The sequence below is a fragment of the Hemicordylus capensis genome, chromosome 3 (assembly GCF_027244095.1).
Source record: "Hemicordylus capensis ecotype Gifberg chromosome 3, rHemCap1.1.pri, whole genome shotgun sequence".
Classification (NCBI taxonomy): Eukaryota; Metazoa; Chordata; class Lepidosauria; order Squamata; family Cordylidae; genus Hemicordylus; species Hemicordylus capensis.
The window spans coordinates 113,724,828-113,741,098 of NC_069659.1; the positions used below are offsets into that span (position 1 = coordinate 113,724,828).

The window sequence follows — 16,271 nt, forward strand, 5'->3', positions numbered from 1 at the left end:
ATTTGTTATATGAAAAACACTGATGGATCATGCTATGTCTTTGGAAATATTTATTCCTAGTTTTAAAAGGCATAATGTTTATTCTACATCATTAATTGGTTTTCAGCACTATGTATCCTGTCTTTGCTTCTTGCATTCCCTCCTTTACATCCTAATCCTATTCATGCATTGCTTGATTAAGTGCCATCAAGTCGGTGTTGACTCTTAGCGACCACATAGATAGATTCTTTCCAGGATGATCTGTCTTCAACTTGGCCTTTAAGATCTCTCAGTGGTGCATTCATTGCTGTCATAATCGAGTCCATCCACCTTGCTGCTGGTCGTCCTCTTCTTCTCTTTCATGCATACCCAGAAGTAAATTCCATTGTGTTCAAAGGAGCGTTCTCTCATGTAAGTTTGCATAGGATCACAGCCTAAAACATGAATAAAACACCAAGGACAATGAAAATGCTTAATGACATACAGTAAATGCCACAAGTAGACACTACATCTGTCTTGGGGTGTTTTGGCTTGCAGTTGCAGTAATCCAGAACTGCTTTCCTCCTTCTAAAAACCATTCAGAATTAAGCAGTACTGAAGCAAGGTTCCTGTGAAAAGGGTGACATGCCCCCTTATTTAAACAATACAATTCATGCCTCCTTCACTGAAAAGCAGTAAGCACAAATGCTTATATTCTACATTACCATACCTCTGTGCCACACAAAGGGCCCTTTGAAAGATGAGAGGGGAAATGAGAAGGCCGGTGACCCCTTGTACCATAACTGAGGGCTCCAGGAATATTCCTGATTCTGCTTTCCTAATACTGTTTAGATAAGATACCACTTCAGTTTCAGCAACATAAACTTCAGTTGTCCTTCAATTTGAACCATTTTCCTGAGGGATAATATCAGTAAATCCTGTGCTGGCCAGAAAATCTGTATGCTCTTCTAGGAACTAATCTTGTATGAAATATGAAACAGCACATTTTTATTTTTGCATCTATTCAGATCTTTGTGTATACTTTTTAAAGTTTATATTGGCTTCTAGCACTGTGCACGATCATAAATTCCAGATCAAATCGGAAACATAGTTATTCCAGGTTCTCTGGACCCTTCTGAATTCCAGTATCAGCTTCAGAGTCCATTTTTAATAGGCAGAAATCCCTATAGACGTCTACTGGGAAATTTAAAAAAAAAATCTCTGGAGGGGGGGAGCTAAAAAAGGAGCCCTGAAAGTTGGCACGCAATTAATAAGGATGGCTAGACTGTGTATTTAATTACAAGTGGATCTTACTACCTTATTTATTTATTTATTTATTTATTTATTTATTAGTAACCCAGAAATTTTACTTGCGGAGAATCGGGCAAGAAAAGTTATGTAACATCAGAGAATCTACCACTTTATTTTTCAAACTATAAGTAAAATAACCAGCTACAAAATTAAAAAAGAGAAAGAGAGAAATGCAAGGGTAGGCACATAGATGGCAGAAAATTGCTCCCCCACTCCCAGCAGTAATAGGCAGTGGGAATGCAATTTCCTACCACCATTTGGAGTTCCAGAACGCTTTTGAATTTCCTGAACAGTATCGGATAATTCTGGACCAAAATAGGCTTCCCTGTTTGGGATCTGGAATATCTTCTATACCCTCTGGAATGGCCTCTATCAGGTCATTTCAGGAACTGTAAACCCAATATTGCCAGCCCTACTAGATACTACTTCTAACAAGCCATAGAACTGATGATGTCATGTTATCCACATAATTTTAATATTCATAAAGATGCTGGAGTATGCTTTTATGGAAAAACTAAACATAAGCCTTTCTAATCTTAGTTATTGACTTGATTTTTAAGAATTAAATAATAAATTAATAAGTTAATCATGTACATTAAAAGCATTTCCAAACTCAGTATTAATTATCTCTGGAATTCTTCTTGATATAGGTACATTTCACATATGTCATCACCACCACGGCTCAGTCATTGCATTTCCTGGCACAACACACCATTTTGTTCATCTTGTTGTGGTCATTTAAAGAAGGGCACAATGGTATTTCTTCATTCAGAGGATACACTAATTTAGGATTTAGAATGAATTTCATCATCTTAAATTCATTAGTATATGGGAAATGAAATTTTTGTTCTTTAAGTTTGACCATTCTGACACAGATATTTTATTATCCTAAAAAACTAAACTTAATTATGCTCTCCTCTAAATTATCACAGTGAGATGAAAAATTAACTTTCTGACTTGTGTCAAAATGACACTTTAAAGACCAGTTAATACAACTGAAAGTATTTTATTATGATTAAATGAAATTCACTCACTGCTCTTGTAAGATTTCCCTCCCCAAAGTATTTGCCTCTTCAGATTTAGTAGCCCCATACTCACATTCTGTCCCATGTGTGTCTTGGCTTACTATGAGCTGAAATAGCATCCTCCAGAGAGAGTTGGGGCAGAGGGCGGGGTTGGTTACAAAAACAAAAAAGAAAAGAAAAGCACTGTTATCATCTTTGCCACAAAATAAAAGCAGCAGTAGGTTGTTTTGTTTTGTAAAGGAAAGTAACAACTGGGAGGCAGTTCTGTAGAATTATTTGCATCACCTATCAAAAATTCAAGTCAAACATTCTCAGAGAACTTTCAGCTTTAAAAAAAGAAGCAGCAGAAGAAGAAAGTAATGGGTTGGATCATATGGTAGATGGAGAGTTCTGTTCCTATTACCTCAACTTGCACTATCTACCTGTTGTGGGCTGAGCTAAGACTCCACCAAGGTAAGGATACAGGAGTGCCATCAACCTTGAGCAGCTTTGAGGACCAGGAAAGGTTCAGATAACATCGAGCAGGATTACAGGAGCTGGGTATGGCAACATTAATGGAATGTTGCTCCAATGGCTCCAAAGCAGGTTGTTGCCCAAACATGGTGACTTGGCCCTGACCCTTCCCTGGAGAAGGATCTGCTTCTTGAAAGGACCTTGCCTGGGTTTTTTTAATGGTTGGCTCCTGTGATGCTTGGGGGGCCTCTGCTAATACTGGTAATTCCTCTAGGGACCCCTCTGGGTTGGAGGTCAAAGACAGGGCTGTGTCCTCAGGTCATGATGGAAATGCTAGCTCAGGTTCCCCAAGTTCTTCTTGCATGGGAGGTTTCTGCAACACGGGACACCCAAGGTCTGGGTCATAGGTTCTTCTCACCCTATCTCATCCCTTGAATTATCCAAGGATGTCCACTTTGTTCTGAATACAGGTTCATGACACCATCCTCTGTTTCCTTTCCCCCTTCTGTTAAAACCCTAATGTTTCTTCCATTGCCACTATATAAAACTTAATGCTCTTAATATTTCCTCTTCTCTTTAGTATCTGGGATATGCATTAGGTGAGGGATAGAACAAACCAGCAGACCTACTGAAGTTAAACAAGCAGATACATTTTAGGTAAACAGATCTCTTTCTCGCTCCAGATTATGAAATAGATGTCAGTATTAGTTGTCATAAGGATTCCTGGTCAACAATGCTACAGCTTACTTAGCAGGCAGCCCTGGTGTGTTCTGCAAGTTGGCACTTGTGCAACTACTTACAGCTGCGTGCTCACAGTTGCATATCACTACTTACATTATTTCCAATTTAATTAACACAGTACAAGTCCAGGTATGCAGTTTTTAGCAGATGTGCAACTACTTGTGCAATGCTCTCAGGGCTGCCTGTCATATGGCTTTTAGTTCTGAATTCTTAATTGTGCACATGGTCATTGTTTTATGAAAACAGACTCTGCCAAAAATATTTTTGTTTTGTAAGAACAAAATATACATATTGTTTTTACAAAACAAATACATAATGTTTCAGTGTTGGTGGTAGTGGAACAGAGTGCAGAGTTGGGATCCAACTATGCATTACTTTTAAGCATGCAATTAGAACTAGTGTGCTTGGTTTTTTGCTTTTTAAATTGAGTGAATAACAGCTGAATCAGCCCCCACAAGTTGGGACCATTCATTGAAGGAGAGAGGTGTAACCCTCTGTCCCTGTGATAGTTCTGAAACAAATCTCCCACTCACCCATGCCTGCTATTTGCCCTGGAAAAGCTTTTCACTCAAGCATAAAGAGGAAAAGGTCTTTATAGCCAATCCCATGTACACTTAATTAACAGAAAATAAAGACATCAGGTTCTTGCATTCTATTTCTTACTAAAAAATATGAATTATATGGACTGTAAAATAATTAAAGTATAGTCCTCTCAATCTAGCTTTATTATTTTGCTCATTGGCTGTATCAGATTATTAAAATTTACAAATAAAAAAACAAGGCATAGAACAATCAACCATAATTAAGATATACAGTGGTCCCTCGACTTACGAACTACTCGACATAAGTATTTTTCGAGTTACAAACGGCAGTTTTAGATCCGGTTTTAGATGCGGTTTTTTCGACTTACAAATTTTTAGATGGGGTTTCCTCAACTTACGAATTTTACATGCGGTTTCCTTGACTTGCCTGCCTGTTTACTGCCTGTTTATTCTTGAAAAGAAATGTTCCTGTGCAGTTTGCAAGCCTTACTGGGGGTCTGGGTCTTTTTTCTAGGCTCCGGAACGCATTAATCCATTCCCAATGCATTCCTATGGGAAACCGCTTTTCGACTTACGAACTTTTCGACTTACAAATGTGCATTTGGAACGGATTAATTTCGTAAGTAGAGGGACCACTGTATATACATTATTTTTGCACCCCTGTATTCCTCATAGTTTTTAGGTAGATGACCCCCCTCTCAATTTTGTAAATTAATGGTTTCTTTTTACTATCTCATGCTATAGTACTAATTTATTATTACAATAAATTATACTGAGCATGGGCATCACTTAGTGTAATGTTGCTTTGCCTTTGGGTTTTTCATTTGCCCTAACCTTATGTATTACCTGCACACTATACATGGCACGGAGCTGCTTTCAAAAAAGGCATCTAAATCAACCCCCACCTCCCCATTCCTGGGACCACTGAACTCACTACATGCATTATCACATTATGCATTACCCTGCTCCCACCAGTGGCAGACAATGATATGGAGTTGAGGAAGGAAAATGCACAAAATGATGAAGTCACACCCTTGGGTCACACCCTTGGATACAGTGGCTGACATACCAGAAAGAATGGAACTTGGCACAAAGATGCCATTTTCAACAGCAGCCACATATAACATGTAGTCCCACCCCAACCACTTAACAGAGGTATTAGCCAGTTGATTTTTGTTAGCAGAGACTAATGACACTATAAATGCAACAAATGAATGGAACTTTAATTTCCTGAAATGCAAAGTCCATAACCAGGATTGTGAATATGTGTTCCAAACAAAGCAATAACGTTCCAAGAAGTTATTGCAGTTCAGCAGAAAAAAAGCTGCAAATCATTGCACAATTAAACCAATTGCACAGAATAAGGAGTGCTAATTAGACCAGATGGATGAAAAATAGCTAGCCAGTCTTTGCTTTGAATGTTGAACAATAAGCATTAGTTAAACTGGATTTGCCTTTAAATACAATATAATGTACAAACATACACATGGAATAACATAAGGATAGTCCTCAGGGCCTTTGTGGGGGTGAAGCACAAGAAGAGCAATTGTCCTGGGCCCCACACATGGAGGCCAGGCATCCAAAGTATGATTCAGTATTTGAAATGATCAAATCAATCCTTTTCATACAAGGCAGTAAAACTAATCAGTTAACTTTTGATCCTGGGGTTATATTTTATTTCACTATTTGGGGTTATTACATTGACACAGGATGCAGTGGCTGACATATTGCACAACTTTATACTCACGGTGGAATGCAACGTTTGCCTAGTTGCTCTAGAACACTGTTTTGCAAGTGTAAATATTCTGCAAGTGAAGTTGGACAACAGTACACATGAGTGTGCATGCACACCCACCCACCATATGAACAACCCATCCATCTATTTGCCTACCTTGTTTCTCTCAGAATGTGGACATGAGGTATAGAACAATTTACTGTATCTTATCCAAGTGCCAAAGGTCCATGTAAAAGTTGTTCAACATCCACTATTGTCTTGCTCCGTACACAAGCCATGTAACAAGGTCCACCTACTAAATAGAACAGAATATGTAATACAGTATTGTGATGTCTAACCTTGGGGCTTTGAGATGTTAATCAGCTCCTGCCACCACTTGAGGTAAATTTCAGCTCTTGCCCTGAATACTCAAGCAACTCATGGCCACTGTGCCACCACTATCCTTCTGTCCTTGTGTTTAAACTGTGCCACTCAGGATGAACAACCAAATATATATTCTTGTTTGAACATAAAAATAACTTCTTTCTTTTTTTACAGAGCTACAACACAGCACATCTTCCAACCATTAACACAACCCTCAACCTGACTTAAACTGACATTAACTGTCACAGATCCTCTCTCATCCAATCTGCATACAGAATCCTCACTGCCCAATTACCACAGTGCTTTTGCTGTTTCTACTCCTTTCAGTACAAAAACCTCCAATACAACTTTATTTTTAAAAATATGTTTATTTAATACGAAAATAAAAAGAAGTAACATGATTGCATTATCTCTTGAACTTCCAGCAGTTAACATCTATATTATTAATTCTCCTGGGTGTGCCTTAGAATGTGTGTCCCTGCGCCCAGCTGATTGGTTGGGTGGCGGAGGCGTCTGATTGGCTGAGGCGCACCCAGGAGGATTGGTCACCAAGGCGGTGGGGGGCCTGGCTGCGGAGACAGGCGGCGGACCCGGCCCGGCCGTGGAGACAGGCGGGGGGCCCGGCTGCGGAGTTGAGGTGAGAGGAGGAGGGAGGGCAAGAGAGTGGGGAGGGAGGGAGAAGAAAACAACCGATCCCAAAGAGCACACAGATGCTTTGTGCGGGTCGGCTAGTATGACATATTACATATGACAATCTAAGATTCTACTTCCACCCTTTGTCAGCCTTCACCCTCAGAATAGATATTACAGAAAGATATAAATAATATGCTGGTCAGCCCTCAATATTTAAAAAAAACCAAATCTTGGGTGTGGGTGTTAACCTTGTAAATATTGTAATTTATAAAAGGTTCCCAAGTTAACACAAATATTTCATCTGAGTTATTCCGCAAATAAGCAGTGACCTTAGCCATCGAGGCGTATTCCCATAGCTTTAGCAGCCATTCATCCAAAGTTGGGGTTGCCTAGAGCCGCCAGTTGGCAGCATAGAGAATCCTGGTGGCAGTAATCATATATAAGGACATCTCCTTATGTTTGGTAGGTATACAGGGTTTAGTCATATTTAACAAAAAGAGCTCAGGTGAATAGGGGAATTTTAGGTTTAAAATTTGTTGTATCTTAAAGTGAATTTTTCCCCAAAATTGTTGTGCTTTGCCACAAATCCACCACATATGATAGAATGTCCCCACATTATCCTTGCATTTCCAACATTCTCCTGGGTAGTTGCTGTCCGTCTTTCTAATGGTCGCAGGAGTAATGTACCAACGGAAATACATTTTGTACCAATTTTCTCTTAGGGTGCTATTTGCTGTAAATTTAACGTTTGCCTTCCATTGATGCTCCCATTGTTGAATATCAATTGTCCTGTTTAAATTTTGCATCCACTTAATCATACAGTCTTTAATCTGTTCTGTTTCTGAATTGTATTTCAACAGCAACTTGTATATCAATCTCAGCAAATGATCAGTGTTTTTGGTTATTAATACTTCAAATTCCGTTAAGTCTCTGAGCTTACCACCTTGTTTTTGTATTTCTTTCTGCACTATTGAACTAATTTGTAAATATTGACACTAAGAGGGTTCCTCTGACCATTCCAAAGTAAGAGTTTGAATAGATTTAAGTTTTGCTTTTACAACTTTTAACAAGTTGTCAATACAACCTTAAACCATCACAAACATAAATACAAACACAAACTCACTTTTCTCAAGGACAGTTCCACCAGTTATTGGGGCATGTATTTGACTTTGGAGACAATATCTTGCTTTCTTTAAACGTTTAGATTTTCTGCCCAATTAGATTAATTAGCTCTTTCATAAATGACTCTTTAAGTAATTATTGATTGTGCTAAGTTTTACAGTATGTTTTCATATCCACCACTTCTACTCTGAACAAAGTTGTATTGCTTTTTAAAAAAAATTTGCATTGTTATATACTGGTGTAGCAGGTCCCAGGTTTTCAGAAATTAAGATCTAACCAGCAGGGTAAATTTAAAATAATTTATGGGCAAAAGTAAGAAGCAGATGTAAAGTAAATAAAATGTGGTCACAAACGTTCAGTATAAACAAACCTTGACAGATTCCCCCACCTCTGGAGGTGCCATTCCCACCGTCCCATCAAACTCCCTCAAAGCTTCAGTCAGGCCTGACACTTTAAATCCTGGAACTGGGTCAATAGGCAAGTCTTTGCTTCTTCACCTCAGCTTCTTCTGTAGCCTTCTTTCCACTCTTCTTCTTCCTTGACAGTTCTAACTGCTCTCCCTCACCAACAGCTCCAGCAACAGTTCAGCTGCTTCTCTTGGTTACCTAGGTAACCTGCTCCTGCCTCCTCCAGCTTTCTCCTAGGCATTACATGTTAGGCTACGCTGGGAATTGTTTAGAATAGCAAAATAACCTTCACTCTACAATGAAATTTGATAGAATAGGCCATCTATGTTGTTGTTTTTTAAAGAATCAGTTGTTTCACTTTAGTCAAACTAAATATATTAACATAATTAACTCAATCTTCCGGAATTATTTTTTTCTCAACATCTTTTCAATTTAAGTGCAGGTGGCTCAGTGAATGAAACTGTTTTCAACAGCTGTTTGTATTGCTTTTCTGTTTTATAATGCTCTGGGGGAAGAAAGCGACAGATGATCCCTATATGTTTGATATGCACTGACAAGCGCCTTTTTAGCATTAATGCAATCCATATCAAACCAGCTCATAGAGTGCAAAATAGCACCATGGCCCTTCAGAGATTTGGTAAAAATTAACACTGGATGTAGTACATGGACAATGTTACTATAGTGCTCTACGATGCTATCTCAGTAGCCTAATGCTATCTCAGTAGCCAGCAAATGTTGAGCAAAGAACAGTAAGATTTTTAGAATTGAGACTTGCTCTTCTGTCCTTTCAGACTAACTTACACAAGAGGGTCGCACCTCTAACACTGAATTTGTAAAATGGGTTGGTTCTGCAAGTAAAAAGCTTCCACAGAGATTCAAATGTAACTCTCCAGGGAGATAGTCACTATCTGGGAGGCTAGCAATTTTAAATTGCCCTAGATTTGTTAGCAAACCTGTTGAGATTGCTATACAATCAATTGTGGAGAATCTAGAACCAGCCCAGAAGGTATACTCAGCTGGATGGTCACCAGCTATAATAATATTGTTAGTAAGAGCTAACTTAGTCTGGATGCTGCCCAGTGTACAAAGATAGCTCACTGAGGACTGACACTACTTTAAATAATCCAGTAAATGTATTAAGGGATTTGCAGTGAAACCAGATAGAGTCAAAAGAAAGATTAAGACAATTCTTAACTGACCTATAGGCAGCAGTTTTGGTTGATAAAGATAAATAATGTCACCTACAGCAGTCCTCATAAAACTGGCATTAATGCAGTCTGTATCAAGATTTATAGCTCTCTCTTAACAATACAGCTTTACAAGGCTATTCACTTAAATCTTAAAATTAAAATAAAGTTCTAGTAATTTTATGTGCTGTAAGAATTATTGGTTCTCCCCCCCCCCGCCGAAAGTCGGTGTTTAACTGTTGTGTCTAGCAGTGCTATTGAGACAATAAACTAATTGTGCATACATTCCAGAGGCGTAGCCACCTTTGAGTGACTGGGTTCAAAGAACCTGGGTCTCCGCCTCTCAGGGGCCGCGCCTCATGGCTCCGACACGCCGCCTGCGTCTGATATCAGACATGAGGGGTACTGGTTTAGCTCCCGAGTGGGGCTGCGGGGCCCTGTTAGGATCTAACTGCTGAATGGGCCGCGCAGCTCTATTTGGGAGCCAGACCACGCCCCCTGTGTCTGATGTCGGATGTAGGGGTGGGGCGAGCAGGGCTACTGCAGCGGCTAGACACAGGCCACCCACAGTCTGACTCTGCTAGTGATACATTCATATGCTTTTGTGTGCATGACTGTATGAGTGTTTATTTTATAAGTGAACCTTGGTACAGGCCCCCTCAAATGCAGGGTACAGGTGGGCAGTTATGTTCAATGTATGTGTGCATCTACCGTACACAGATTGTATAAGTGTTGAATATAACGTGTGAATAGGGCTTGTGAGTGTTTAGAGATTTTTGCTCTTCTTGCTGATGCGCATTGGTGTAAGAAGCCTTTTCAATATTGGCCCCTCATCTTTCAAATGTCCTGTCAGAGGAGTTTCACCAATCTCCCTCACTCCTGAGTTTTAAAAAGAGTTTGAAAACCCTCTTCTAAGAGGTATGTTAAATTTGTTTTTAATTTGTTTCTCAGTTTAAACTCTGTCATTGCTTTTAGTTTCTTTAAATTTCTGTTACTGTTTTTTATCTTTTATGTTGATTTGTTTCATATATTGTTCCTGCTTTTATTGTGAGCTAGAGAGAACAGCATAGATAGGTTTTAAGAAAGTAAATAATGTGTTACTCTGTAAAGTGTTATTCTTAAATTAATGGCAGTTTAATTTTAATTTAACTTCTAATATATCTGGCATTTTAAATGTTGCCTTTAAATGTTCTCTGGGCAGCATGGGAGCCATTTATCTGTGAATGGTTTCCATGTGGCTGGGACTGCATCTGAATTATCAACTCCCAGGTACAGGTTCCACAGAAAAGACCCATGTGTTAATTTCATTGTTCTGTGTGGGATCTGCTTATAGATAAGCATCTTCCACACAACCTGGGAAAAGTCTAAAGGGCACCTTAGTCATACGAATACTGAATATATGCAAACACATTATGTAGCAGTTTTATTTGAAAACCTGCTTCTGCCACTCAGCTCCTAATACGGTAACATTTCACTCACTAGATCTCTGTAAATCATGCTGTCTTTTGGAAACTTGTAATAAAACCTCAATAGTATTTGAGGTCTAAATTATTTCCCTCACAGTAATTACAGAAGAGAGTAATTTTACACCATAAAAGTTGCCAAGAAGATAGTTACTTTTTCTTTCAAGCAATCATAGATTATCGTTAATAAAAAGCCATGTTTGTATTCTTCTTCCAGTTTGCTGCATGTTGAGGAAAGTATTAAAACCTGAAGAATCCCATATTTATAGAAGAATCAGAGCTCAATGATGGAGCTTATAGTTTAGCATGCAGAAGGCCCCAGGTTAAATCCTTTTTAATTAAAACGATCTCAGTAGCAGGCCTAGAAAAGACTTCTGCTTGAAAATTGCTGCTATAGCTGAAGTAGGCAGGAATGGGTTAGATGTACCACTGATATGCGTAAGGCAACTTCAAATGTCCTTTCTGACCTTGGTTCTATATTCTGTTTGCTAGGTTCTGCGGCAAGTTCTCTAGTATATCACAATCAACAGGCTTTCTACAAAATAGGAAGGGTCCACACAGTTCTTCAAAGTGCAGCACAACTACCTTTCCCCCCTTTCCACATCTTTCCTCTTTTTGCATCAGAGTATCCATTATGCCTCGAAATCACAGTAAAGCCTCGTAGTAAACCTGCGGTAAAGCCTGCTGTCTGAAAAGTCTCTATGGGATATATATTTGGATTTGGCAAATAAAAACTACATTGGAATTTGGTTTTTTTTAACAAAATCCAGATGTGTTGTTGAAATGAAATAAAAGGAAACTTACAATTTAAACCATGGTTTCCTAACCTTGGGCCCACAGATATTAATGGACTACAACTCCCATCAATGTCTGGGGGATCAAGGTTAAGAAACCCTGATTTAAACCAAAAATGAGGGATTCAAGCACTCTCGTTCACGCTCTCTCTCACCTTATATTAACGATGGTTATCTGAGATTAACCACCCTGAGGGCAGTATATAAATCAAATTATTATTATTATTATTATTATTATTATTATTATTATTATTATTATTATTATTAATATCTGATTTCTTCCTGAAAAAATCTGGACTAATTCTGATAATCTCCAAAGGCAAACCAATTCAAGTGTCAGAAAAGCTTACCCCCTCCCAACTCCCAAAACATTTATTCGTTTTATTTATTGTTAAATTTATACATTGCCTTTCATTCAAACAATCCCAAGGCGTTTTACAGCAAAAACCATGACCTTTGTTAATCTGTACAACAGTGGAAACAGTGGCTAACATCCAGATTAACACTGCACAAGCTGAAAAACTGTATACACGAAAGGGAAGGAAAGATTTTCCATAGTCTTCTGCAATTCCCAAAATATGTTCCCAAGGGTCAGGGACATATTTTCATCAGGCAGAGTGGGCTGAGGAGATTGGAGAACATCACTTCTCCATTGTGCATGTGCAGGATTTTTCAGAGCAGGTAACATTAGTTTGAATATTATCCATTAGCAGCAGCAAAGAATGGGGAGGGGTTTCCCTCCTTTCTTCCCTCCTTCCAGTTGCTCTGGTTTACAGTATGCTTGTGGATAAAGTACAAGGGTGAGGAGGGTGAGGGACTCAGCAAAACTCTGTTTGCTGAGTGGACCTTACACACAGCATTGTCAGAGTATCATGGAGAGGTGCAGTGGCTGTTGGGAGCTGTAGTCTTTGCAAGAGTCAAGGAATTGTGGCAGCCTTTGCAAAGACAACTCCCACCGGCCATTGCACCTTTCTTTCTGATGTGCTAAAGACCTAGCATGGCTAGTCAATCAATCATCATGAGCCCCTGGTGGCACAGTGGTTACAAGGTTACAAGTTCAATCCTGACCAGGGGCTCAAGGTTGACTCAGCCTTCCATCCTTCCGAGGTCGGTAAAATGAGTACCCAGAATGTTGGGGGCAATATGCTAAATCATTGTAAACCGCTTAGAGAGCTTCGGCTATAGAGCGGTATATAAATGTAAGTGCTATTGCTATTGCTATTGCTATCTTTAATACAGTTTGAGACCAGCATAAGATAAAGCAGTAGAGTAGACCTGTTCAACTTTGGGCCCCCAATCTGTTTTTGAACTAAAGCACCCATAATTCCTAGCCACATTGGCCAGTAGCCAGGGGTAATGGGAGTTGTAGTTCAACATCTGCAGGAGGGCCGATGTTGAGCAGGCTTGCAGTACAGCATGATTAAAATAAATTATGAAGCCATAAAACTATGTTGTTTTAAATTTCTACTCTAGTACTAAAAAGCTATAATATTATAATACTAAAAGGCTGCTACCCTTCAAAAAGATGATAGCTATAAAATTATTAAAATTTAAAGCATATAAAATGTGGAATATATAAAATGCAAAAAAACCAGTGGCTAAAACAGAGTATATAAAATAAAACATCTAAATAGGAACACTAAAAATAATAGTATAATCAGCAGTTTAAAACTATGCAGAGCTGATGCAAGGAAATGGCCTAGAAGTCATGACCCGGCAGATCCTAAACACTGCCACACAGAACTTGGCGGTGTTATACGTGAAGGCCGGGTCTTCATCCGAGAGCAGCGGGCAGGTATAGACGTGGTTTGGGCGGCCAGGGTACATGCAAAATAACAGAAATATAAACTTGGCCCAAATGTCTCTATAAAAGTGGGGAGGGGGAGAGAATACATGTTCTGTGGTTTCTACCTCCCCAGTATCACAGAGACAAAGTCTTTTTTTGCTTTCTCAATTATCCAGCCTGAATCAGCAATGATGTCTCTTGTTCCTCGGCGTTTTCTAAAACCAGCTTGAACATCTGATATGTCCCTTTCCATGTAGGGCTCTAATCTGCGTTGGATGATCCTGAGCATTATTTTGCTAGCATGTGAAATTAAGGATATTGTGCGATGGTTTGCGCAATCTGTTAAGTCTTCTTTCTATGCTATGGGTATGTAGACTGACCTCTTCCAATCTGTTGGTCACTGTCATTCTCCAGATTCACTGGCATAGTTTAGTTAGAGCCTTGACTGATACTTCTTCTGTTGCTTGCCATATTTCTGTAGCTATTCCATCAATTCCTGTAGCCTCTTGACTTGGTAATGCTGACCTAACTTCATCTTCCCATACTAGAGGTTCTTGCAAGTTGGGAATATCTTGTAGAGTATCTTGGATGTTGATGTACCTGCTGTACAGATTTTCAATATACTCCATCCATGACTATTTGATCTTCTCTGAATCAGTTACTATCTGTCCTTTGGCATCCCTTAACATACCAGTTTGAGGTTGGAACCTCCTTCCCCCCACCCCCTTTTTTTTCCTTTAAAAAAATCTTTTTATTATTTTTTTCAGCAAGATAACAGAAATAGAAGAGAGACAAAGAAAAGAAAGAAAGATCAAAGTAACTTTACAGTTAGCATTTCTTGGACATCTCATAATTACATACATCAATCAGGGATTCAGCAGCCCTCTGTTCTCCACCTTCCAAAGAAAACTCACATACACACTCACCCTTACCAAGAATTGTAAAAAAAACAAACCCAAAAAACCCCAACCCCCCCCCCACAGAAATAACACTTTAATTAGCCGTCTATTCTAGAAAGAAAAACCAAATCTTGGATGAGGCTGTTGACCCTGTGCTAAATTGTAAATTATGAAAGGCTCCCAAATAGAAATAAATGTTTCATCTGAAGTATTCCGTAAGTAAGCAATAACCTTAGCCATAGAGTCATATTATTCCCATAATTTTAATAACCACTCATCTACAGTCGGGATTATTTGTTGTCTCCATTTAGCAGCATATAAGATCCTGCCTGCAGTAATCATATACAAAGACAGCTCCGTATACTTGGTAGGAATATAGGATTTAGTCATATTTAACCAAAAAAAAACCCCATCTGGAGAATAAGGGAAATTTATGTTTAAAATTTCTTGCATCTTACGGTGATTTTCCCCCCAGAATTGTTGCACTTTGCTAAATGTCCGCCACATATGATAAAATGTCCCGACATGGCTCTTACACTTCCAACAATCTCCTGAGTAATTAATATCCATCTTTGCAATCATCATGGGAGTAATATACCATTAAAAATACATTTTGTACCAATTTTCCTTTAAAGTGCTATTTGCTGTAAATTTAATGTTCACCTTCCATTGATATTCCCATTGTTGCATATCAGTTGTTCTGTTTAAAGTTTGCATCCACTTCATTTTACAGTCTTATACCTGTTCTGTTTCTGAATCATATTTCAATAGCAACATATATCAATCCCAGTAAATGATCGGTATTTTTAGTAATTAATACTTCAAATTCTGTTAAGTTTCTAAGTTTGCCACCTTGTCTTTGTATTTCTTCTGCACTGTAATACTAATTTGTAGATATTGAAACCATGAGGGCTCATAGGACCATTCCGAAGCAAGAGTCTGGATGGGTTTCATTTTTGTTTTTTCTGTATTTGCAAATTGTATGCCTTCTCTCTTGAGTGGGCAAAATTTCTAGAGTTTTCTTCTCCATGAAAAAAGATGTTTATGATACATGCCAAAGGCGATAGCTCCGGACTTATCCTGTTCTTATATTTGTCCCAAACATATTATAAACTACTTCTAATTGTATGGGATTTTATGTCATGATCTTTCCTTTTTATATTAGTCCATAAATACTTACATAACTCTTCTGGAAGGTCAAACCCTTCCATAGCCATCATTGAACCATATGGTTCTCTAATCCAGTCCGAAATCCATGTCAAGCAACTGGCAGGATGATATAATTTCAAATTAGGAACAGCCAGTCCTCCCCGATCTTTTACATCTTGTATGACCCTGAACTTAATTCTTGGTTTTTTATTGGCCCAGTTAAAAGAATTTATGTTCCTCTGCCACATATTCAATGTCTTATCCTCAATTTTAATAGGGATCATTTGAAATAAAAAAGCTCATCTTTGGTAAAATACTCATTCTGACAGATACTATCCTTCCCAGCCAAGAAGATTTAATTTTTTTCCACCTGGTTAGATCTGCCATAATAATGCTCCACGATGGTAAATAATTATTCTTGAACAGGTCTTTGTTATTTGCTGTTAAATTAATCCCCAAATATTTAATTGGTTTTTCTGTCAGTTGAAATCCAGTCTTGTCTTTCAAATGTAGTAGTTCTGTATCTGACAGGTTCTGTGTAAGGATCTGTGTTTTGTTTTTATTCATCTTATATCCTGAAACCATGCTATGATTCATATGTTCTATTATTGAGTCCAAAGAGTCATTTGGTTGAGTAATCTGCATAAAATTTTACTTTATGTTCTTGCTCCGCCATTTTAATTCCGGAAACGTTTTGTTCCTC

At 38.5% G+C, this 16,271-nt stretch overlaps 1 protein-coding gene and 1 long non-coding RNA gene across 8 annotated transcripts in view; one reads left to right on the plus strand and one right to left on the minus strand.

The window, feature by feature from the left end:
* The window catches only part of SH3KBP1 (SH3 domain containing kinase binding protein 1), a 285,503-nt gene that overhangs the window by 211,051 nt on the left and 58,181 nt on the right, over positions 1 to 16,271 (plus strand). The window lies entirely within an intron of this gene.
* Positions 36 to 8,440, minus strand: LOC128350179 (uncharacterized). Its single transcript, XR_008319191.1, has 4 exons — positions 8,254 to 8,440; positions 5,922 to 6,060; positions 2,368 to 2,414; positions 36 to 413 (listed from the first exon to the last, which is right to left on the minus strand). It is a non-coding gene; the product is annotated as an uncharacterized LOC128350179 (long non-coding RNA).